The sequence below is a fragment of the Ahaetulla prasina genome, chromosome 3, assembly GCF_028640845.1.
Source record: "Ahaetulla prasina isolate Xishuangbanna chromosome 3, ASM2864084v1, whole genome shotgun sequence".
NCBI lineage: Eukaryota > Metazoa > Chordata > Lepidosauria > Squamata > Colubridae > Ahaetulla > Ahaetulla prasina.
The window spans coordinates 105,283,251-105,309,892 of record NC_080541.1 but is presented as its reverse complement, the minus strand read 5'-3'; the positions used below and the strand labels follow the sequence as shown (position 1 = coordinate 105,309,892).

At 39.5% G+C, this 26,642-nt stretch overlaps 1 protein-coding gene across 2 annotated transcripts in view; it reads left to right on the top strand.

Moving 5' to 3' along the window:
* Positions 1–19,957: 19,957 nt before the first annotated feature.
* Positions 19,958–26,642, top strand: part of SEMA5A (semaphorin 5A) — a 230,570-nt gene continuing 223,885 nt past the window's right edge. For both annotated transcript variants that reach the window (XM_058177461.1, XM_058177460.1), the window contains exon 1: positions 19,958–21,428. The gene's annotated coding sequence lies outside the window, so the exon portion shown is untranslated. The remainder of the gene's footprint in view (positions 21,429–26,642) is intronic.

The following is a 26,642-nucleotide window of genomic DNA, read 5'->3' as shown; positions in this document are numbered from 1 at the left end:
GAGGACCAGTAAATACATAGACTGAGATTGTTCTACCTGAAGATCTCCAACAAAAAGGATTTGAATTGGGCCTATCTTTAATTGTTTTACCTCTTCCTGAAATTCAGTGGAGCTCTTTTTCAAAGTTACTGCCCTGTCAATGGATGGAATCTTCTAGGTATTGACTTGGGGGTATTTACAATCCCAGTTACAGCTAAGCAGAAACTCAGCTTTTGCAGGGAGCAGAATATTGTATTTATAAAGATACCAACTACAAGAAAACTTTCAGAATCTTTTCAGTCCAGAGTTGTGAGGGAAGAAAATGTTGAAAGATGGTGGTGATGATATTGTTCAGAGTAAAATTTCTTAACAGCTCAAAGGACAAATATATTTTTAGAGAATAAGATAAGGATAGAGAACACTCTGGAAATACAGAACATAGAAAGCCAAATACTGTCGCCATAGAGAAGCAACAAAATATTCTGTAAGCCACCTTGGGTCACCATGTGTGAATAGGCGACAATATAAATTCATTAAATAAACAAACAAACAAACAAACAAATGTTGAGCAATGGAATGAGGCTATACTTTATTCAAATCACCCAATCCATTCTTTGAGGATAGATTTTCAATCAGAATGTACAGCAAGAATGGCTTTATATTGTACATTTATAACTGAATAATCATTAAAAATCAAAAAAATCTCACGAGAAATGCTTTTTTTCTAAATCTTTTTATAAAGGGTTCAAAAGAGTTTATAAAAGGGAGGGGGTTGGAGCAAAATAAACTTCTTCCTGTTGCCAAGGAAACCAAGCCCACTCCCTTCCAAGATCCACTTGCCAGATTAAAAATTTCTATGTTGCCTCCATATTCTATTACTGCAAATTATGCATAATTATGTTCAACCAGAGCAGAGTTTAGGCAAAAGCCTTGCTGTGCACCATAGGCAAACAATGAAACAACCAGCTCAGCGAAGGGCCCCTTCTCTTCCATGTGTGATAGCCAGTGTCCTCAGCAGGAACCATAGCTGAATTGTTCCATAGAATCATGATTTTAATTATATGACTCCTGATGACTGAAGATCACGCGATGCAAAAATGCGAACAAAACAGCAGCATCTTGGCACTGTAACTCAGATTGAAAGAAAGTCTGGCAGCTTCTCTTGAAGACTCAGTTATACTTATTTTGTGTGCATGCATATAATATATAAAATTATAGGCATTCATATATAATTAACTTGTAGCTTGCAGGCATGGCTTATCTTACTTTATTTTGGACGGTACCTAAACTGGCCATAAGCAAACACAATTCCCACCCCCACATATTTCTTAGAAAAATGACTCGGTTTACTAATGCTAGGAAATAAAGTCTTGGCTAATATATAACCATGTTCATTATCAGGTGCTATAGTACTCTACAAATCTTTCAAAAAGAAATTGTTTTTTGAATGACTAGATCCCTGGGGGTATATGATTTCAGCTTGGCAGCGTGATTAATATTTGCACTAACGTTAACAGTTGAAATCGTTTATTATGTTTGCTTGACAATCTTTGTGAATTTTTTAAAGTTCACAGAACGTATCATAGCTACACAATTTGATTTAAAACCGAGAACAGTGATCACTCTGGGTGGACTGTGCTCTCAAAAGCAACAGAAAGAGTGAATTGTGGAGGGATGAACTGTATTTTTCTTTCAGGGATTGCACCTGTTCTCGTCCTCTAGGAATTTCCTAAAAGCCCCAAATCTCAGAGGAGCTGGTTGTATTGTTTTCTGCTCTCTGAGCGATAAGAGTTTCAGGACAGATTCATAGTGTGAAGAGAAAACACTGGATGTCCATGAATGGATAGATTGGGAATTTATAGGGATTTATACGTAGGAGCATCTCTGAAAACTCCACTTCTTCTAACCATAGGCATTTCTCCTTATTCTTTCTCTCTCTCTTCTTATGGTACATATTGATCACAGATCACAGCTCCACCCAGTAAGTCAAATATACCTGTATGGCATGATGTGTGAATATGCTCTAAAAAGTCGTTACAATCCTACTATTTTAGATTGGCATGTGAGGTTTCTTATGTGTGGATGTTAAAAAAGTCAAGATGGTGGCTGAGAGCACATGAGGGAAGCCTCACCCCCTTTTTATATGCATCACCCATGCCACTCATGTAAAAAAGGGATGGAGTCTCAATTGCACAATTGTGACTAGCATCTTGATTTGTTTTTACTCTCTCACCGCCTCCCACCTCAAATAAGCAGTTTAAGTCTTACATCTCTTTTGTACTTCTTCAGCCAAGTTTGCTCATTGCCTGTATTTTCCTTGTTTTATTTATTCCTAACCTGATCTAAGTTTGCACATGTCTAAAGCAATTGTTGCTGTTGGTATTTAATAAACAAGACATGCTTTCATGTAGTTAGAAAGAAACCTAATCTTAAATACCACAGCATTCACTAGGTTTTTATGCAGCTAGTATCTCAAAAACGCATTGAATAAAAATACTGTCAGATACGTCAGAGGAATCTTCTAATATTTCAAAGTACATTTTCTGTACATACTTAAACCAGATCAATGCTATTTATTACAGGAAATTAATGAGAAATTATCTCCGTGTCAAGGAGCCTAGGACAGTTAAAAATCTGGGAGTTTAAATGATAATGTCCAGCGTACAATGTGTTCGCTTAAATTACAGATCCACAAGGTATAATGAAGGGATTATCTCACCGCCTTTCTCTCCACCCAGACAGGATCACATTGCAGCAAGCAGCCTGGCCTTACTAGGTGGGCTAATAAGGACATGACAGGATCTACAAGGACTTAAGTTATGTGCCAGTTTTCTTCTTCCTTTGATTGGAGACAGCTAGCAGGGCATGTGCATAACTACAAATGCTTATTTTGTTATTTTCATTTTAAAACTATATTATATATTCCTGTAACAGAATGATGCCATGGCTGAAGCGAGTAACCTATGGGGAAGGGAGAAGAACTGTAAAATAAATTTTGGAAAACAATGAAGCTTAGTTCTGAATGGATGAGTAGGGCTGAATGGTTAGATTGCTCTATAAAATATTCTGGACTGGTTTAATAAGAAGCTATAAGGTATCATAGAAACAAAGAGCCAAGTGAATCCTTTGGAGATGTGGCAGAGATAGCAAGAGAATATGAAGGAAATATAATAAAAGCCCTAATTAAGAATTATAAAATCACTGCATGTATATTTCTTCTTTGATGGAGGTTTTCTAATAATCTTTGATTCATCAACTTGTTCTTAGTCTTATTTTTCCTTACTGTAAATAAGTAGGTTATTAGATTAGCTAAGAGCAGAAAAACCTTGATCAAACCAGAATTACTTTCATTCAAAAACCATGAATCTGTTACTTCATACCTGGCTTAAAGATAGCTTATTGACTCCATCAATGGCTCCTTTTTATATATTTTTATTAAAGTTTTACAAAACACATAAAAATTAACACAAACTAATAAAGAGCAGAAGCAAGCAAGAAGAAAAGCAAAAATAAAAAAATTGAAGTTTCCAATTTCCTTTCCAGCAAATATGTGTACATTTACAAAATTCTCTCTTACTCTATGATTATAAACACTGTCAGACTATTTACTGAATCTGCACTACTATCAATCGTTTCATAGCTCCCATCACCAATCTCTTTCCACTTATGACTGTATGACTATAACTTGTTGCTGGCAATCCTTATGATTTATATTGATATATTGATCATCAATTGTGTTGTAAATGTTGTACCTTGATGAACGTATCTTTTCTTTTATGTACACTGAGAGCATATGCACCAAGACAAATTCCTTGTGTGTCCAATCACACTTGGCCAATAAAATAAAATTCTAAAATTCTATAAAAAACACCCTAATTTTTTTCTATTTTTTTCTAATCATCAAAACCACAAGTCATAAGTGCTTTTCAGGTTTTGCCCAAAAATACTTTTATACCCTTCAACAAAAGAAGCATTCCATAGATGAGAAATTATAACTAAACATAAATGATTACCCTACAGAGAAGTACTAGAATTTTCTCAAGGGGACTGTAAAATGAAATCAACAGAAGATTTGATAACAGAAAGATATTCTTATCAATAGTCCTTATGTACAATTACCAGAAAGATTTAAAATGGATAAAAGATTTTATGGTTTTGGGCAAAGCAAGATTGAATTTGAAACAGAATTATATACAAATATGAGCATGTTATTGCTAAAATGTATAAAATGTTTGTTGAAATATGAGATAGAAGAACAAGGGAAAGAATGCATGATAAAATGGGCTAAAAGTTTTGACTATACCATATTTCCCTGAAAATAAGACCGGGTCTCATATTAATTTTTGCTCCAAAAGACACTTTAGGGCTTATTTTCTGGTTAGGTCTTATTTTGGGGGAAGTACAGTGCTAAATGCATCCATCTGGCTGACAATCTTAACTGGGGCTTATTTTGGGGGTAGGGCTTCTATTATGAGCATTCTGAAAAATCAGGCTAGGACTTATTTTCCGGTTGTGTCTTATTTTTGGGGAAACCATCCCAACCAGCAATATTTATGCTGTCTAGTTGGAATAAGAACTATACCCAAAATATAGGCTTAAAGCATCCTCACTTGGATGGGGTGGATGGGTGGTGGTCTTTGGTGCAGGTAAGGATGAAAAGGAAGTTTGTGTTTAAAGGTAAATAAAGAGGATTCTTTTCTCTTGTCCTAGTTGCCCTCCAAACTTGCTATCTTCCCTTTTTCCCTTTCCCTTCTATTGGTATTGGGGTGAAAAGCAATCACATCAAAAAGGTAAACTAGAAGTTCTCCAAGTTTGTGTTGTGGCCAAAATTTGTCTCACCTAAAGCAACTTAATCACTTTGAAGACACAAAGTACAATATAATTTTATTTGCATGCATACAAGTACTGTATATACTGGACCCTCAGCAAAACTTTGCTATTTTGGTAAATGGCTGTAAGAAAATGCAGAAACATAATACTGTATACCTTTGGCCCACTACAGTGCAAGGCAAAACAAAGAAAAAGGCAGACAGGGTGGAAATTACAGTGTGACTTTGAAAATATTTTAGATAAACCATTCTGTTTGGCCTTGTTATCGTGTGTCCTTTTCTATTAGGTCAGCATGTTCACCATTCTATCTTTTGAGATATGCTTGATGAATAGAAACATTTTGGTTTACTGGCCAGAAGTTTTTAACTGAATCTTCTCCTTGTCCTACTCAAGGCCAATTCAGCTGGCTGTGAATGTTGTGGGGTTTTTTTGTAAGGGCAAGTTAAGCAGTTCATGTGCATGGGGCGAGGCATCTCAAACATTATCACCACATATTAAATAGTTGTCAGAAATTCACTTATTGCATTAAGCCATTCCTTTTTTTGCACCCGTATTGCTTTTCTTCCCAAAATTGTCCATAATGTGCATATGCACCCATTTTGGCTTAGCACAATGGATGAACTTGAGCATTATATTTTGTTAACCTTAGTTTAAGTATACCCTTGGTGTGTTAAACTCTGAAAAGAGGGATAATTTAAAAACTTCCTTTGGCAGACTCCCTTTTTGAAGGATTCCTTCGTAAACAATAATTATAATAGCTGCCACTAAACTTCCTGACACACCCTAGTCTGTTTGTCAGGGGAATTGTTAGCTATTCTACCAAGGATTTATTCTTTCATGCCCCAGATTGTCTGATAGGAAAACTAGAAAGTAAAGTGTTTTGGATTTTCCTGCCACAGCCCAGAAATTACAAATATTGTTTACAGATATTAAACAAACGTTTTTTTATCAGCAAGCAGTAGCTGTAGAATAAAATAGAACAGAATTTTTTATTGGCCAAGTGTGATTGGACACACAAGGAATTTGTCTTGGTGCATATGCTCTCAGTGTACATAAAAGAAAAGATACCTTCATCAAGGTACAACACTTACAACACTTAATGATAGTCATAGGGTACAAATAAGCATTCAGGAAATAATATCATTATAAATCATAAGGATACAAGCAGCAAAGTTACAGTCATACAGTCATAAGTGGAAGGAGATGGGTAGTGGGAATGATGAGAAGATTAATAGTAGTGCAGACTTAGTAAATAGTTTGACAGTGTTGAGGGAATTATTTGTTTAGAATAGAATAGAATAGAATAGAATAGAATAGAATAGAATAGAATAGAATAGAATTTTTTTTTTATTGGCCAAGTGTGATTGGACACACAAGGAATTTGTCTTTGGTGCATAGGCTCTCAGTGTACATAAAAGAAAAGATACCTTCATCAAGAATCATAAGGTACAACACTTAATGATAGTCATAGGGTACAAATACGCAATCAGTTTAGCAAAGTGATGGCGTTAGGGAAAAAACTGTTCTTGTGTCTAGTTGTTCTAGTGTGCAGTGCTCTATAGCATCATTTTGAGGGTAGGAGTTGAAACAGTTTATGTCCACGATGTGAGGGGTTTGTAAATATTTTCACAGCCCACTTTTTGACTCGTGCAGAATACAGGTCCTCAATGGAAGGCAGGTTGAAATGCTCTCTAAGCAGTAGCTGTATGCAGGTAGTCCTCGACTTATGACCACAATTGAGCCCCAAATTTCTGTTGTTAAGTGAGACATTTGTTAAGTAACTTTTGCCCTATTTTATGACCTTTCTTGCCATGGTTGTTAAGTGAATCACTGCAGTTGATAAGTTAGTAACCTGGTTGTTAAGTAAATCTGGCTTCCCCATTGACTTTGCTTGTGAAAAGATCACAAAAGGTGACCACGTGACCCTGGGACACAATCATGATCATAAATATGTTGCCAAGTTTCTGAATTTTGATCACAGGATCATGGGGAAGCTGCAAAGGTCGTAACTGAAAAACAGCCATAAACCACATTTTTCAGTGCCATTGTAACTTTGAATGTTCACTAAATGAACTGTTGTAAGTCAAGGACTACCTGTAATAGGGCAGCGTTGCATAGAGTAAAGGTTTTAATGAGAAATCCCCTTCTAAGAATGAAGAATGAAGGCTAATCTATAGCTTATAAAGGCAGCAAACATACACAACAGAATTCAGATAAAAATCAATGCTGTCAGCTTTGTTCAACTAATACATAAGCCTGCTGAATAAGCTCTGGGATTTTGACGCACATTCACTTCATAAGGGTTGGTTGGAGGGGGAGCATTTGAGTCTCCTGCTTCATAGGCAATCCACTCTTGTTACTATTGTCCCTCTTGCTTTTCCATTCCTAAGGCAATACAAGCCCCTTTTGCTGCCAAGCAAGCAGAATCCATAATACAACAACTGTAATTTAAGTTCCTGAAGTGAAGGTGCTACTTTGGGTTCTCTTGTTTGCTGACTCCACAGATTGTTCATGGCAGGAGTGAATCTGCCCACAATGTCAACTGTTCAATAATGCTAGACAAAAGATGCAAGAAGGGAGGTGACTGATAACAACAGTGGCCAAAGGGAGCAGATTAAAGTCAGCAAAGTGAACGTTTCCTCATAAGGTTTACTGAGATTCCCACACAGCCATTCTCTTTATCCCAAATTCTTCCAAAGCATTGTTGCACTACCCGACAAGTATTCTCACCACTGAGACCAGCATTCCTAATGGATGGAATGCCAAAATCAGCATCCAGCATCTGTTCCCTTACTTTTCTACCTTTCATTGTCACTTGTGGTTTTGATGAAAATTGAGAAGAAACGGTCCGAGAGAGGCAAGATGAATGAGATGAATCAAAGTCAATGTCTTCCTTCCTTTGAGATCACAGTCACCAGTCACTGGTTCCCACCAGCTGACCTCCAGGTCTTGGACAACAGCAGGGTAGTTTTCTCTTCTGCCACCAAGCAGAAACATGTTCTCTTTTTGTAGGGAGAGAGATGGTGGAGGCTTAAAACAATTGAATCTGTGTTTCATCCCAGCATATAAACTATTCCGATTCCTATTGTGCTATTGCAATGCTTTCCCAATGCTGTATTTGTCTTTTTTTTTTTTAATTTTATGCTTGTCTTCCTCCACTTCATCAGCTTTTGAATTCTGTGGTCTCTCTGACAAAAAGCCAGATTTTTGCTCATTTTACTTTGTAAACTGCTTGGTGTGCTGGCAGTTGGTTGCATTTATTGCCTAGTGACTTGTTTGCTCCTGACTTAGCATTTGAATAAAACCATTGTCTTTTGATAATTTGAATATTTATATCCATATTTATTAAATATTTGCTCAAAAGGGGATAAATACTAAAGCATTTGGTTTGTCACAATTCCAAACATATTTCACATATTTTGTGAATGCTGGCCTTATTCGACTGATTAAAAATGATTAAAAAGCTTTTCTAAGCTGCTACTGTATTCATTTATACATTCATGTATAAATGCCTTGCTTTTTCAATAATTGCTATTAGTTTTTAAATCCATACTTTTTGTTTAACAGTGTGTAAATGTTGCAGTTTGAAAAGGTTGAAGCTGGCTCATATTATAGTCAATCATTAACAAGCAGTTGAAATCATGTTATGGTTCTTCTCACAGTTTCAGAGTTAGCTAACTCCCAAGTAATAAAATAAAACAGAATACATTATTCAATATATAACAATATCAGCATTGTTTTCTGGAATGTCATAGCTTAAGATTTCTGTTTAAATAAAATTCTATCCATTAAGTTAAAAGAAGGGAAAATGAGATTCTTTGTCATACAAAATTGAGTTTGTTCCTAACTAGAATATTAATTATCATTATTTCATCTATTTCTGAAATATGTTCTACTGTTACAGAAAACTGCTAAAATACTTTCTCAGTAAGTTCTATATGGCAGCAGTAACAGTATGATACTGTTTCAGTGTTATAGTTTTATATTTTGTAATTATCCCTTCTTGGATTTATGTCTCATTTAAACATTCTTTTTAAACAAATATTGATTTTTACAAATATGCAATAAATAGCAAATTGAAATTTTTACTATGCATCATTTGAGTATAGCTATGATGTATTTAGAAACCAAGGAAATTCTGTTCAGAAATAAGAAAGAAGATGTTGATCAATGAATTTGGCAGTTCTTAATTTAGTGATTTGTCACGTGTCTTTAACTTGAGTTGGTTAGAACAGTAGCATAGATCCATATATAGGATTGTTTAGAACTTTTGAAAATACATAATATATAAAATATATATTTTATAATATATAAAATTATATATACATAATTTTCTATATTATGCATTATATATTATGACAGCACAGTGGCTCCGTGGTTAAGACATTGGATTTGTTACCTGGAAAGTTGGCAACCCAGGTTCGAGACTCAAACACCATGTGATGGGGTGAGTTCCTGTCCTCACCCCCACTCCTGCCAACCTAGCAGTTCAAAAGCATGCAAATGAAGGTAGATAAATAGGTACCACTTTGATGAGAAGGTAACAGTACTCTGTGATGTCATGCTGCCCACATGACCAAGGAAATATTTTTGAACAGTGCTAGCTCAATGGCCTTGAAACGGAGATGGGCCACACCCCCTGTAGTTGGTAACTGTTGTGATCCAGGCCCAAGTAGGTAGTAATAAACTTTGTCCATGGAAAAACAAACAAACTTTATTCGAACAGCTGGGAATTACTTCATTCCCAGCGTCATTCAACTCAAAGTAAAACAAATGCCTCCCACACAAGGGCCTATGACTGGGCTGGGCCATATGGTGGGGGCGAAGGGGTGATGGAGGCGATGGGGGAATGAGAAGGAGGAGAGAGATATCCTTGATGTTTGCGTCTACCCCTAAACTGGTTGGTGTCATCTTGCCATCTTGCCCCTGTGTCATCTTGCCCCTATGTGCTTGAAGTGCTGTGACTGTCATTTGTCATCTGGAGCCATTTGAGTTCCATCATTAGCGGCTCATCAGGGTTTTTGCCTTCGAAGACGGTGTCTACACTTCTATTTTTTACCATCTTGCACCAGGTTCCAAATGGATTTACTGAGACTCAACTTTTCATTGAGACTTAATAGACCCTGTGTACCATCTATACCGCTCTGGGGACCATACCATCTTTTAGCCGCCTCTTCTCATGAGATACTCACCTTTTGAACTTCTTCGCTTGCGAGGTGCCCCCGCCTCGCAAGAATGGCCCTCCACACTATCGAGGCCTGCCTTATGAAGGTCTTGGGACCCAGAGAGGTGGCATCGTCAAGAAGAATCTTGGGGTTTTAAATAGGTTTTTAATAAGGGGTTTTAAAGGGGAGGGATCGACGGGTAGGGGGAGTGACCCGTCGGGGAGGGTATGTCCAGTCCCAGCGCTCACGACACTATTTTAGCTGGTCCGAAGACAGGAGGGGAGGGGTCTGTTCCGAGCAGAGAATGTTATTCCATCTGTACGGTAAGTGGGAGGGGCAGATATGGCGGAGGCAGGGGGCCGTATCGCTCTTTGGGAGCACGTGTTCGATGTCTAAAAGCGATCACGTGCTCCGGCCCCTCAGTCCTCACTCGTTCCCCGGATGGTCAAGACCCTCAGAGCTTGGGTCTTCGGCTGATGCTTTGCAATGCCCGGTCCGTGGTTAATAAGGCTCCCCTGATTTGTGATCTGATTCAGAGGGAGTCCGCGGACCTTATGGGCATTACGGAGACTTGGCTGGGCACAGAAGGGGGTGTACCCCTGGTTGAACTGTGCCCTCCGGGCTTCCGTGCATTCCATCAGCCGAGGGCCCAAGGTAGGGGTGGGGGGGTGGCGGTTGTGATTAAAGAAAGTCTGGAGCCGAGGGAGTCCACTGTTCCTCAGATAGCTGGCTGTGAATCCCTCCTTGTGAAGTGGGGCCACCGTAATCAGATGGGGCTGTTGATCACGTACCTGGCTCCTTGCTGCGTGACTACAGCCCTACCTGAACTACTAGAGGTGCTTGCTGGCGTGGCGGTTGAGATCCCCAGACTTTTGGTCTTGGGTGATTTCAACCTGCCATCTGCCGGCTTGTCATCAACGGTGGTTCAGGAGTTCCAGGCCTCCATGACGGCCTTGGATCTGATTCAAGTAACTGATGGCCCTACACACATTGGGGGAGGCGCGCTAGACTTGATTTTCATCTCTGGTCAGTGGGTAAATGATCTGGATTTAGGAGATATAGTGAAAGAACCGGTGTCATGGTCAGATCATTTTCTTCTTCGCCTAGACTTTCGGACCGCCGCTCACCACCGCGGGAGGCGGAGCCAATGCGTTGGTTCCGTCCCAGGCGCCTGATGGACCCGGAGAGGTTCCTGACGGAGCTTGGGCGTTTCCTGAGGATCTTACCCACGGCACGACTGAAGAACTGGTTGCGGCCTGGGAGCGGGCGCGGCTGGGGCTTTGGACCGTGTCGTGCCTTTGCGACCTCTGACCGGGCGTAGATCTCAATTGGCTCCCTGGTTTTCCGAGGAGCTGAGAGAGATGAAACGCCGGAGAAGACGCCTAGAGAGTACTTGGAGGTCTAGCTGTTCCGAGGCTGATCGGACACTAGTGAGGTCCTTTACTAGGACCTACCTAGTGGCAATGAGGGAGGCGGCGTTCCTCGTTCCACCCTCATTGCATCGGCAGATAACCGCCCGGCCGCCCTGTTTGGTGACCCGTTCCTCCTCTATCAAGAGGGACGGATGACCTTACAGGGACGAGCTGAGGAGTTTAACGGTTATCTATACGATAAAATCGTTCAGCCGGGATAGTTTGGACCAAGATTGCGATGATCCAGCCGGGATGACAGAGTCGCGTCTTGTTGAGGTTATGTGGGATGAGTTTGATTCTGTGGCTCCGAGGACATGGACAGGTTGCTGGGAGGTTACATGCAACTACATGTTTACTGGACCCGTGCCCTTCCTGGTTAGTGCTGGCTGCTCAGGAAGTGACACGAGGCTGGCTCAGGGATTATAAATGCTCCTTTGATGGAAGGGGTTTTCCCCGCCGCCTTGAAAGAGGCGGTGGTGAGACCTCTCCTCAAGAAGCCTTCCCTGGACCCAGCTATTTTGGGTAATTACCGTCCAGTCTCCAACCTTCGCTTTGTGGCGAAGGTTGTAGAGAGTGTGGTTGCATGGCAGCTCCCCCGGCACCTGGAGGAAACTGTCTATCTAGACCCGTTCCAGTCTGGCTTCCGACCCGGTTATAGCACGGAGACGGCTTTGGTCGCGTTGGTGGATGACCTCTGGAGGGCCAGGGCCAGGGGCTGTTCCTCTGCCTTGGTCCTATTAGATCTCTCAGCGGCCTTCGATACCATCGACCATGGTATCCTGCTGCGCCGGTTGGAGGGATTGGGAGTGGGGGGCACCGTTTATCGGTGGTTCTCCTCCTATCTCTCTGACCGGTCGCAGACGGTGTTGACAGGGGGGCAGAGGTCGTCCTCGAGGCGCCTCACTTGTGGGGTGCCTCAGGGGTCGATTCTCTCGCCTACCCTGTTCAACATCTATATGAAGCCGCTGGGTGAGGTCATCAGTGGTTTCGGGGTGAGTTACCATCTGTACGCTGATGATACTCAGCTGTACTTTTCCACCCCGGACCACCCCAACGAAGCGGTCGAAGTGCTGTCCCGGTGCCTGGAAGCTGTACGGGTCTGGATGGGGAGAAACAGACTCAAGCTCAATCCCTCCAAGACGGAGTGGCTGTGGATGCCGGCATCCCGGTACAGTCAGCTGCATCCGCAGCTGACTGTTGGGGGCGAGTTAGTGGCCCCAAAGGAGGTGGTTCGCAACTTGGGCGTCCTCCTGGATGGACGGCTGTCCTTTGATGAACATCTGGCGGCCGTCGCCAGGAGGGCCTTTACATATTTTGTGAATGCTGGCCTTATTCGACTGATTAAAAATGATTAAAAAGCTTTTCTAAGCTGCTACTGTATTCATTCAAAATGTATAAATAAAAAGCCTTGCTTTTTCAATAATTGCTATTAGTTTTTAAATCCATACTTTTTGTTTAACAGTGTGTAAATGTTGCAGTTTGAAAAGGTTGAAGCTGGCTCATATTATAGTCAATCATTAACAAGCGGTTGAAATCATGTTATGGTTCTTCTCACAGTTTCAGAGTTAGCTAACTCCCAAGTAATAAAATAAAACAGAATACATTATTCAATATATAACAATATCAGCATTGTTTTCTGGAATGTCATAGCTTAAGATTTCTGTTTAAATAAAATTCTATCCATTAACTTAAGAAGGGAAAATGAGATTCTTTGTCATACAAAATTGAGTTTGTTCCTAACTAGAATATTAATTATCATTATTTCATCTATTTCTGAAATATGTTCTACTGTTACAGAAAACTGCTAAAATACTTTCTCAGTAAGTTCTATATGGCAGCAGTAACAGTATGATACTGTTTCAGTGTTATAGTTTTATATTTTGTAATTATCCCTTCTTGGATTTATGTCTCATTTAAACATTCTTCTTAAACAAATATTGATTTTTACAAATATGCAATAAATAGCAAATTGAAATTTTTACTATGCATCATTTGAGTATAGCTATGATGTATTTAGAAACCAAGGAAATTCTGTTCAGAAATAAGAAAGAAGATGTTGATCAATGAATTTGGCAGTTCTTAATTTAGTGATTTGTCACATGTCTTTAACTTGAGTTGGTTAGAACAGTAGCATAGATCCATATATAGGATTGTTTAGAACTTTTGAAAATACATAATATATAAAATATATATTTTATAATATATAAAATTATATATACATAATTTTCTATATTATGCATTATATATTATGACAGCACAGTGACTCCGTGGTTAAGACATTGGATTTGTTACCTGGAAAGTTGGCAACCCAGGTTCGAGACTCAAACACCATGTGATGGGGTGAGTTCCTGTCCTCACCCCCACTCCTGCCAACCTAGCAGTTCAAAAGCATGCAAATGAAGGTAGATAAATAGGTACCACTTTGATGAGAAGGTAACAGTACTCTGTGATGTCATGCTGCCCACATGACCAAGGAAATATTTTTGAACAGTGCTAGCTCAATGGCCTTGAAACGGAGATGGGCCACACCCCCTGTAGTTGGTAACTGTTGTGATCCAGGCCCAAGTAGGTAGTAATAAACTTAGTCCATGGAAAAATAAACAAACTTTATTCGAACAGCTGGGAATTACTTCATTCCCAGTGTCATTCAACTCAAAGTAAAACAAATGCCTCCCAACACAAATTCCTCAGTTATCTCGCAAACCTTGATCCAATTAGGCAAACTGCCAAAGGCCCTTCCTGGCAAACATCCAGAAGCCACAAAAACAAAGATGTAGATGAAGCAGAAGATGAAGCAGAAGACAGAGCAGAAGACGCAGCTACAACGTTGTTTTCCAGCAAAGCTCAAACGCTGGTGCTGGTCTGTTTTAAGCCTTATGGGAGGGGCCAATCATCTCTTGGCCCTACTCCCAAGTTGTCCTCTCTGCTTGAGCTGTTCTTGCCTTCTGGCAGCTCTTTTCATGCATGCATGAGGAACAGGCTCCTCCTGTTCCTCTGCCTCACTACTATCAGTCTCTGGAGGCTCTGGAGTCTGCACCTCACTTCCCGATGGCCCTGGCCTCACCTCAGCCTCATCGCTGTCTGATTCTGTTGCCAGCTCTGTAGGCTGCTGACGGACCACAACAGTAACGACTTGCAGAGTAAAATCTGCAGGGACTCCTTTATCATTTTTTATAATACCATACCATACCATACCATACCATACCCTATTTGTTCTACTGAATTTGATTATATTAGTTTGCCAAACAGCCAGATGTTCAGACTGGATTTTGCAATTTTTAACCACCTATTGAGTTCTTCTCAAGGACCTGGGATAGGCAGATGTTGATGTTTTATGGTGTTAGAGGTATTGTTGTGGAATGTAAGCTGTTCTGAGTAAAGCTGCTTTTTGTAATTGACTGATGCAAAATATTACGTACATTATTATTTTATTCCTAGATACTTCTGAAAGGAGAAAAAATTTCCATGCTGATTTTATTAAAGGAAGACTTTGTGCACTTGGCATTATAATAAGTAGATGAGCAAGTAAGCAAATATCTGCAGCCAATAACTCTGTCTTTGTACCGTGACCTTTGAGTCTCATGTATAGTAAATATATCAATATTTTATATGTCTGGTTAAGTAAATTGTAATCTACAAAGCCTATGCTAATAAATTGGTGCTTTTATTACTCCAAGTTAGCAATATAATTTTACAGTGTGTATGTTTCCCATTAAGTATACTCCATTCTGTCAACTCAGATGTAATCCAAACAGTTGTCTAACCAGCCACCACTGCTCTGTTAATCCTTTATAATCCAATCACAAAGTCTTCTGGGATTTAACTCAGTTTTTCTCCCTAAATTATCCTTTTTCCTCTCCTCCCTTCCATTAAAATCTATGGGCACTGATCTCTAAGGACGTTCTAGCTTAATAGCAGGAGATCTGGAATTTTCAAACTGGATATTGTTCATATACCTGCAGGGACTCCAAACTGATAAATTAATCTACAGGAATGATTTTTTTTAAAAAAAATATTTTTTTTCTCTTTACGCCTTAGGCCTCCAGTCCTGTGAACTATTTTATCTTGGACTCAGAGATCTGGTTTTGAATGAGGAATCCAGGCTCATTGGCAGTTGGAGGCTGGTGAGCCAGCCATTGGATAAACCCATGTCAAGTAGAATCTCAAAATGTACCAGGCAAGTCTCAACATTATTAGGTTGGGAACTTGCTGACAGTAGTTTGCTACCTCTCAAAACTGAGCAGTCAGATGTGCCAGCATGCAGCTCTACTAATCAATACCCTGCATAGGTGAAAGGGAGTGCACATCTAGCCATTGAAGCTCCTACTTCCTCTGGCTAGATTTGTGGATCTACACCAGGATATTTATTTTATTTATTTATTTATTTATTTTGTCACAACAATATATGTAAGTACCATACAAAAAGATTATATAGTATATATAAACATATATATGAGTAAATATTAGGAGGTATAAGCATATATATATATATAGGAAGAAGAAAAGAAAAACAATAGGACAGGAACGGTAGGCACGTTTGTGCGCTTATGCACGCCCCTTATAGTCCTCTTAGGAATGGGGTGAGGTCAATAGTAGAAAGTTTTTGGTTAAAGGTTTTAGGATTATGGGAAGAGACCACAGAGTCAGGTAAAGTATTCCAAGCACTGATGATTCTGTTACAGAAGTCATATTTTCTGCAATCTAGATTAAAGCGGTTGACATTAAGTTTAAATCTATTGGCTGCTCTTGTATTATTGCAATTAAAGCTGAAGTAGTCTTTGACAGGAAGGACATTACAATAGATGATTCTATGAGTTAAACTTAGGTCTTGTCGAAGGTGACGGAGTTTCAAGTTTCTAAGCCTAGGATTTCAAGTCTGGTGGGATAAGGTATTTTGTTGTTTTCAGAGGAATGGAGAACTCTTCTTGTAAAATATTTCTGGACACGTTGGTTTTATGTCAGTGAAAGAATGGGTGCTGGAACTTAAGCTGTCGGGGAAAATCCAGTCTGACTCACTGTGCAGTGTGCATTCATGAGATGCCTAGTTCACAGTTTAACACAGTTTAACACCCCCACAAAAAAAACCTCTAAGTGTGATGCCTAAAGGCTCTCCTGGATCTGGAAGAGGAAGCCCAGATTTTGGCTCAGTGCTGAAATGACTGCGTGGCTCTGGCTGTTTGGTCTCCTGGGTTGGGGATATTTTCATCATTGGTTTTGGATGGTGTGGCATTTCCCCATTTAAGACCAGCAATTTGGGGGAAACAGTTGGGGATAGGCTGGACTCACAGCTAATCATTGAAAAGCTAGGGTCAGGAGAGTCTTTGCTGCAATGGTATGTGAGAATGACCTTAGGAGGCTGTGCAAAGAGCCAAGGAAATGGTCAGATAAAAGGCAGTGTAGGAGGCACATGGCAAATGGCTCAGAAGGCACAAGATTGAGCAGGTCTCCTGTTTCAAATACCTGCAAATAGTCCTTCATTCTACAGGAAACCCCATTTCACCAATTATGTTGCTGAAAATGTACAGCAACAGCTGATCTGCTGTCCTTAAAGTCTTCAAGACAAAAGGTGGCCTTCATATACCTGATGCACTCCAATTATTTGAAGCCAAACTAATAGAACAGCTTTTTTTTTAGAATACTGTATGTTGGATCCAAATAAGTTTGGCCCTTCAAGTCCTAAAATGTTTCTGTAATGCCACCCTGAGACTAGAGGCAGGTTTCATGAAAGTGGAGGCTCAAATGTGGGTAACCATACTCAGCTATGGGCTCAGACTATCCTATTACCCCCTTAGCTTTGCCCCATTAACTATGAGAGATTATTTTTAGTCCGCATAGAAAAATGCAATAGCAACTAAAATCTCATTCTTGGGCTTCTCTCCAGGTCTTCTACTCAGCATGGGATATGATTAAGCCAAAGTGTTTATTGTAACAGCTTGTAGCAGACACAGAGCACCAATTGGATCTAGACAGGTCCCCCTTCTTTATTTATTTAATTTATTTATTGAATTTATATTGCCACCTATTTGCCCATGGTGACTCAAGGCGGCTTACAGAATAAAATTTATTGCCAGTGAAGAACAGACATTCTGCTTCCATAATGACATCTTTAATTAAACTTGAAGTATCTAACCACTGGAGTACCTTTGCTTTGTCATGCCATCTCTTAAGTTGTCTTGAAGTCTAATACAGGGAAATTCTCTACAATGCAGTGGTGGCGCAGCGGTTAGAATGCAGTATTGCAGGCTAACTCTGCCCATTGTCAGAAGTCCGATCATGACCGGCTCAAGGTTGACTCATCCTTCCATCCTTCCCAGGTTGGTAAAATGAAGATCCAGACTGTTGGGGGCAATACACTGACTCTGTAAACTGATTAGAGAGGGCTATAAAGCACTATGAAGTGGTATGTAAGTTTAAGTGCTAAGTGTGACTCTGGGCATACAACAATTCCTCCAATGCCTATATTACAGAGATATTTGTACTAGCTTCATTTTACCATTATTACATAAATACCCAGGGCACACAAGTCAATTTTAAATGACTATCCTGCTTTCAGATATTATCCCTGTTGCAACATATGCTGCCAGATTCTGCACAGAAGTGTTTCAATTCTACCAGATGATGGCCTGTGCCGTAACTTAATCTTAATGAGCATAGTTTGTTATTCTACAGTGTTCTGTATTACAATAGTTTGTCTGTCATGTATTAACCTTTATGTTTCCTATACCCATCTAACATTTTCCCCTTATATTTTTTGGTTTTTATATAAACTTTTATTTTATATTTCTTTAGTTTTTTATAATTATTTTTATACTTTGATATATTTATGCTTTTTAATTGAATGTAACTTACCTTTCTTATTCTGGTCTTTGACTATAATAAAGATTTGATTGGCTTCAGAAGATACCCTCACTAATTTATTGGGCTATAAATGGGTTGGTGGGGGGGGGAAGTACTTCCAGACATACAAGAATGATGTCAGAGGTTGCAAAGCAGAGCAGAGAAGAAACATGGCCAGATGAATTAATCCTATATTATTGTAAGGTTACATTAACAAAACCTGTATGGGTTACTAAAACATGGTTTGTTTTGGCTTAGTGTGTGATCTAGCCATCATTGGGTAGGATGCACAACAGGTTCTGTAGAAATCAGCCACTGTATTCTTTGCCATAAAAGCTGGCAGAAAGCGTTGAAAAATGGTGAATCTTTCCCTCAATAAGAAGAGATCTTTGGATAAATTTTCTAGTCAGGCTGACAGGGACAATTACTTAATTTTCACCTTCAGTTATACAAACCTCTTAACCTGCTAAGCCTCTTAATCTCTGAGGAATGAAGGCAGTTGGGAGCCTGCCTGCAATCTTTGATAGTCCTTTTACAAAGACTTTACTAAATGTTGTACTAATTCAATTTATTAACTTAATCAGCCAGAAAATATAGTCCAGTGAAACATCTAGTGAAAGCAAAAGCAATTTAATTTAAATGCAGACCTAATAGAATATCCGATTGTTAAGTTTATTTTAAAAATAATACAGTGATGAAATTTGATGAAATTTTGTTGTTTGAAATTGCAATCCAATGGACAATCTCTTGGGAGCAGCATACCTCAAGAACCACAGTGGGACTTATTTTTAACTAAACATGCACAGAACTGCTTGTTATCAACAGGGCAATCAGAAAGTTAAGGACCATTAATACCTATATAACAATAACATTTGAGTCTATAAAGCTCAAAATATGTATGTCTTTTAAGTCAGACCCATCAGATCTCTCTACTTTCTCAATGTTCTGATATATTTTAATATGAACATCTAGTACTGAAGAATATGCAGTATATAAAATCATGCAAATATGATTTTCCCTGAATAAGGTCAGCTAGCAGAGGGATAGTTTAGCCTTTTTATCAGAGATGGCGATCTGTAGGGGGAGCTCTCTCTTCACACTGCAAAACTGATCCAAAGATTTGATTAGTCTGGCTGAAAATCCAGCAAACTCCAGATTCAGCAAGCTTCTATTATAGTTCAACAGATACTACATTAGTAATCAAAATTGTAAACCTTTCAAAAATGGCAAATTAAGTAGTCATCCACTGAGTGATATAAATCAATCAAAACATCAGAGGGTACCTATATATTGATGTTTCTTACCAAAAAGCTTCCAAATAATGAAAACAGTCCATTTAAAGTTCAAGACTGTTTCTCAAGACTGTCACTAAAACTGGGAAATAGTTTAAGGTGCCTGAATAACTCAGTGAAAGACTAACACTTAGGGGGACATGCCCCAAAATGCAATGCCTACCTTTTCCCTTGACTAATATTCATGCAAGAATAAAAAGATATTTGCAGGAAACAGCTGGTAGAAACTCAACTAAAGCCCAAACAGTACCTCAAGAAAAATTTGGATTCTGCATCCACTGCCAACATACCTATCTTCTCTCTAGTTTTATGGAAGAAAATGTACGCAGACCATGAATGTTGTTATTTCATCTTTTTTTATTAACTATTGTACATATTACACAGAGTTATCATCTAATAAAATCATCTTATCTTCAGTCATGGGAAAGTATGCACACTCACCTGGAAAAACTAAAGTCAAGAGAAATTGAAAGTGTTAACATTGCTTTATATTTTGGCCATAAAGGGTAGGCTACAAACCTATGCACTGATGACAGTCAATTTTATTGAAGACGGTGAGATGCTTTCCTAAAGGAAAATCAAAATACCAAATTTCCATGGAGAGGAGAAGACAAGCACCTTGTATGTGCATATGAGCCAACCTTTAGGTGTATTACTGGGAACACATTGTCATCATCTGTGCATGGAATACATAGGAGCCTTTACATGTATTACCAAGATCATTCTAACCACCCGTGCATGCATTTCTAAGGGCTTAGATCTCACAGCACCTTACTCAATTTCCCATCCCTTAATTACTGGCACTTAAACTGCTTAATTGATTCTTCCTTAAAGGGCTGGTTGAAGGGATGCCAAAAACTCATGGCAGTTTTTAAGGCCAGTGAACAAAACTGCAGTTCGACTTACTTACTTAAAGGTTATTGCTTGGTATTGCAGTACCATTGAAAAGCTTCCCTGCAGGAGTTTGGAGAGCTAAATGCAGACCTGGGACGAACTGAAGTGGGGAGAGTTTGAAAGGTAGCAACAGATAATTCTGCCACTGTGGTGCTCTCTTGGTTTTGGCTCCTAACTTTTATAAGTCCTTCTTCACAGGCTAAAAGGCAGAAACTTAACTTTAGGCCAGTCCCTGGACAACCCTGTTTGGCTGCTAAGAAGCCATTAGGCTGCAGCCGCAAAGATGCCAAAGGGAGCCCTCTCAAAACCGAATGCTGAAGGGAGCGCGCTTGGAGATGCGGAGCCTATCTGGGGCCCCTGCTCCGCTTTCTTTGCCTCGAAGCTCTCCAGAAAGTAGGAACAGAAGGGAGACGTCACTACTTTCCAACGGGAAGAGAGGGAGGGCTGGTACTCAAAGCTCGCTCCGTGGTTCTTGGACGTGGAGAACGAGAGGTGGGCGAGGCTACTACCCCTTAGCGGCTCCCTCCGTGGCGGGAGGCGAAGAGGGCTGGCTGGCTCCAATTCCACATCCTTCCCCCGCGAGGGCCGGAGGAGGAGCAACAACCGCGGCAGCAACTAGCCGCTCGCACATGCAGCAGCTCCGGCGCCGCCTCCCCGCCAGGTCCTCCAGCTGGGACCTGCTGCTGGCACCGCTCTCCGCTCCCTTTCACATCCCGCTATTTTCCCCGTTTAGCGTCTCCGGGAGTGCTGCCGGCGGGTGACCCTCTCCGCCCAGGGGAGCCAGCCGTCCAGGGTCTGTGCCCCACCCGCCTGCAGCCGCTCTCTTACTCCCCACCTCAACGGAACCTTCCCGAGCGCTCCGGATTTCGTCCTGAGGTTGGATCGGCTGTGCACGTACTACTTGACCGGAGCCCATTTCGAAGGAGAGTTCTGTGGTGACCACAGTCTTGTCGCCTTGCACTTCTTCTGCCCTTTCCTTCAAACGGAGGTGTGCAAAAAGTGAAGCCTTCCCGACAAAGGTGAGAGTCGGTCGCGCCCAACAGCCTCGCCCCCGCCCTCTCTCTCTCCCTGTTTATCGGAAAGGGTAGAGGCTTAGTCGATTTCCATCGCTTTGTATTTATTTCAAGTGGGAAGGTTGCGCGACGGCCAGGCTCACGAGGCTAGATAAACGAAGTTCGCGGGATTTGCTCCTTAAAGACTTTGCGTGGCATTTCCTTGCCAGGCTTTGTCGCGGTTTCACCAAAACAAAATCCGCGCGTACGCGGGATCGCGGCGTGTGTGTGTGTGTGGGCGCCTCGCGTTGCCTTCAAAAACTAAAAATGGGACGCGTTGGACTGTTCTGTGTGTCGGTCTGAGGAATGCGAGGGAATATTGAGAAATGGAGGTAGAGACGCGGGGCGGTGGTGGGCTTTAAAGGAGGTATATACTACAGGTCTCCATGCCCTGTAGGCAGAGAAACTTTGGATTTGGGTAGGACAAGGGAGAAATGTGACTTCACACGATTTCGCAAACGCTCGTCGGTGTATTGTAGCTCAACTTTTGTATCGCGTTTGCTTTGAAACGTTTTCTTCCAGCATCCTGCAGCTTGAAGCTGAGAATTTGTGCCCTTGTCGGCAGGGGGCGCGTGCAGTGAGCCTCCCAGGGCAGCTTATTATTATTATTATTATTTTTTAAACTCAGGTCGAAGAAGCGGGTTAGTGGCGTGCAACGAAAAGGGAGGAAATGCAGATAGTTCCACAAAGCAAAACTGCTCTCGGTGTTTCTTTCTACTCCTGATCTTTTAAAACAAAAGAGAGAGAGAAAGGAGGCATTTGCTGGCTGAGTTCTTTTTAAGATCCACAAATAGCAAATAAAAGTGGGTTCTAACTTGGCTTTAGCAGTAACACCTACACTTGTATAATGCTCCATAGTGCTTTATACCACTCTCTGAGTGGTTTACAATATCAGCACATTTCCTCCAATGATTGGGTCTCGTTTTACCCATCTCAGAAAGATGGAAGGCTGCGCAACCTAAAACTCCAGGCTGTGAGCAGAGTTAGCCTGCAATACTTCATTCTAACCACTGCCTCACAAGGGCTCTTTAGTAGAATGCTATACTCTTTGTTCTCAGTAAAAGAGCAGTTTTGTAGTGGAGTCCTACCTGTGCTTACTAGGATGTACATAAATCTGAATTTTGAGCATCTTAAAAGTTTCTTTTGAGCTGATCTTGCCTCCTGATGACTTTGTGGACACATCTGTGTCCACAAAGAAAGAGTGTGTCCAGAAAGAGTGTGTCCAGAAAGAGCTTGCTATTCAACTTCCCATTGTGGGATTTCCTAGTGGATGTTAATTCAAGTACTAATTAGGTTTAAGTTTGCCTTGTTTGGGAAGATTAGCCAAGATGACTAGTCAATAGTGTTGTAAATGAAGAAAACCAAAAGCTAAAATATTATCCATCCGTGTTTTAAAATATATTTTGCATCATAGAGGAAGCAAAAATATAAGACAGTAGCCTCTTCCCCAATATCTTCATGCATAAACCTTTCATACTGTACTGTGAAGCTAAATTACCAATATTTAAGTCAATTTATATTCTTTTAACAATTTATACAGTATTCTTTTCTATTAAATATAAGAACTAGAACATGCAACCCTGAACTCTGTTCAAGATTCCAAGCAATAAATACTTTAAATATCAAAAGAGGGATATGTTGTTCAGACTACTGTGTAACAGATAGGTCTCCTAGCCTTGCAGTATCATTTCTTGCAATTATAGAAGTGTGCCCTCTCAATCAATCTTGTTATTATTCTATTAATCTCCAAGCTTTTGCTATATTATCTTAAAATGGGCATCTACAAGAATCTTTCAGAACCAAAGTATGCAGTATACCTTCAACTTATTGGAGCTCAGTTTTGTCCAGGTACAGTGAACAAAATTCATTCATCATTTTACACATCGGTGATGCTATTTTATGCATACATAAACCCCATTCACCATTTATAAAATAGTATTATACATGGAAAAATCTCATTTGCTACTTAGCAAACATTTATTTCATGTATTAGTCTAGTGAACTAGCACATGTAAAATATATGCTCCAAAAGGGAGCTATAAGAGTAACTTATGACAAGACTATGTCATAGCAACTAGTGTTATGTACTAAAAACCACATGCAAGTTATCTACATTTATCAGTTTCTTCCAATCGATATGAAATATTTCTATTGAAATAATACATTTAAATTTATAAAACTACATTAATGTTCACTTAGCAAACAATTCAGTTCTTCACACCATGTCTCCATATTTTTATTTTATTTTATTTTATTTTATTTGCATTTATATTCTGCCCTTCTCCGAAGACTCAGGGCGGCTTACACTATGTTAAGCAATAGTCTTCATCCATTTGTATATTATATATAAAGTCAACTTATTGCCCCCAACAATCTGGGTCCTCATTTAACCTACCTTATAAAGGATGGAAGGCTGAGTCAACCTTGGGCCTGGTGGGAGTTGAACCTGCAGTAATTGCAAGCAGCTGCTGTTAATAACAGACTGCATTAGTCTGTTGAGCCACCAGAGGCCCCTTACTCTCAAATACCAAATTAATACTTACCAGCTACTGTTTATAAACAGTTATTATTGGCTTATTAATTTATATTGAAGTCCTGCAATACTAGAGGGAATTCTGGGAGTGCTTATTATTGCCTCTCTACACTTTGCCTCTCCAGTTTGGCTTTCCCCATTTCTTAACTAAGCATGATTGTAAAAATTAAAAGATAGGCAGGGTAACAAAAATAGGAGATAAAATTCTATAATTTCCAGGGATATGGGGGAGCAAAATATGCTCATTCTAAAATGGCCCATGTGGCCAATTTTCCAGTGCAGTAGATTAACACCAACAATCAAGTGGCAAACAATACCCCATCAAGGAACTGCCAAGTAAGCTAACAGTAAACAACAACATAATCAAAGAACCAACAAGACCATTCCCACCAACAGTGACAGGGCAAGCCACTAAAATAGAAAATGAGAAGAAACTCCACTCCCTACTAGCACTGATAATGTTATATAGTTTGGTAATGAAACATCTGCAAGAAAACAACCAAGCTCAGAGAGCATCAAGGACCCCAGAAGTACCAAGGACCCCTGAGACACAAATATCCTCTTCTATTGGTGCAATTGACAGATCTTGCTATCTATCCATTGATCTGAAAAAGGAAACATGCCTCCCTTAATGGACTGTAGAAATTTTTTGAAAGAAAACAGGAAAGTTTTGCTGAACAAACTTCTGAAAGAGCACATGAAATCTCTGTACATATATCTGAAGAACATATGGAGGCATAATATGTAAGTATGGTATACATTACCGTGGGGAAATCTTTCAAATATTACTTTTCCCCACAGTTTAAATGATGCTCAGCTGCCTAAATCTATTGCTGCTTTTCATCACAATACATTTATATTCAACTTAACCATCTGAGTCAAGCTTGAGGTATTCTCAGTCCACAATGAAATATTGCCTTTGGGCACCATCAAGACTGTCCAGAGGTAGTTGATTTTGAAGACTTAATAGCTGCCTACGGTATCAATTCAGATGTAGACCAATTAATATATCCCAGAAAGGGTTCCCAGATCATCAATTAATTTTGTTGCTTTTGGTTTGGAACCCTAAGGCTTATCAATAAACACCAACATATTGTCTAAAAATGGGGTTACTTTGCTTTCTATACCAGTATGAATTAGAACATGAATTTCAGTATAGCCTTTGATCCAACTATAGTTGCTAATGGTTCCAAACTAAATCAAACAGTAAAAAAGAGAGAAGAACCCTGAGGGAAAATAATACCTTGAAAAAAATTAAAAATATGCATTGCCAATGCATTTTATCAAAAGCCTTCTCAATATCCAATGAAATGACAGCTGGATCCACTTTAGGATTGTTTAAAGCTGTAAGATTTACTGATGTGTCAGCATCTCATCTACCACAAATAAACCCTGCTTGATCAGGATGTACCAGGTGTGCTAGTACTGTATCTTCTTGGGTTGGTTGGCAAGTTAATAAATTTTCTAAATAAATAGCATTTCTCCATTTTTATTCATTAATGAAATAGATCTATTTTTAGTACAACATACATCATCCAGATTTGGTTGAAGAATAACAATCCTGTAAATTAGTGGAGTACCAGATGCAAATATTCTGATAAATACTGAATAGCTTAGAAGCTGAAATATTGGTATTGTATTTGGTTTATACTATTATTTATGTAAACCAACTTGGCAATGGCATTTTTTTTCATACTATCATACTACGTTTCATATTATCATACTCTACCTGAATAAAAAGGTAACCATTTCTTCAAGATGACCTTGGCTCCTTGTGACTGCATCCATTCAATTTTGTTGCCAGCATTATGGAAATATTTGCTAATATTCCATGATGCTTTTTTCAATTTTCCGGTCTAGTGAACAGCCATGGAATTCCAAGTGATTTCCCATCCAAGTTTTAACCAGGGCCAAGTTGCTTAGCTTTTAAGAATTGCCAATGTGAGCTCGACTCTGCTACCTTAGTGTGTGTTCAGCTTTTTGACTCCATATCTAGTGAAAACTGAGCTAAAAGAAACATCCATTTCCTACCAAATCCTTATGGATTTTTTTTTGGTAAATAAAAACCTTGAAATATTAAATTTGTGTCTGCATGCATTATTCAGCATTTGTCCTAACGATTGAAATAAAAACCTGAGCTTTTATTACTTTATTAAATATGCCAAAAGTTTACATGATCATTGTCTGAATTTCAAAAATCTCGCTGTATCTGTGTTAAGTCACGGTCTGCCTTTGCTGAAAGCAATTTGTTTGCTCTCATATTTGTCACTACTTTACTTTCAGTGCAATAGCATCAGAGACTACAATATGTAGCTACTTAAAAATTCAATAACTCCAGATTAAAGCCAGATTGAGTTGCAAGTGGATTCCAGGTTATTTTACTTGTTTTATCCAAATACTTCGTAAGGACTCATAGATCAAATAATCAAATAACAACATTGCAGTGTAATATTTAAAAGCTGAGCCCCAGAGTAAAAAAAAAAGCACATAATTATGAAGATAGGATCTTAAAAGGGAAGAATCATATTTATCACTGTATACTGTAATCTAAATACAGGTATTTACAACAGTTTGTTTAGTGTCTGTTCAAATTTACCATGGCGCTGAAAAAAGTGAGTTATGACCGTTTTTCAGTTATGACCTTTGCA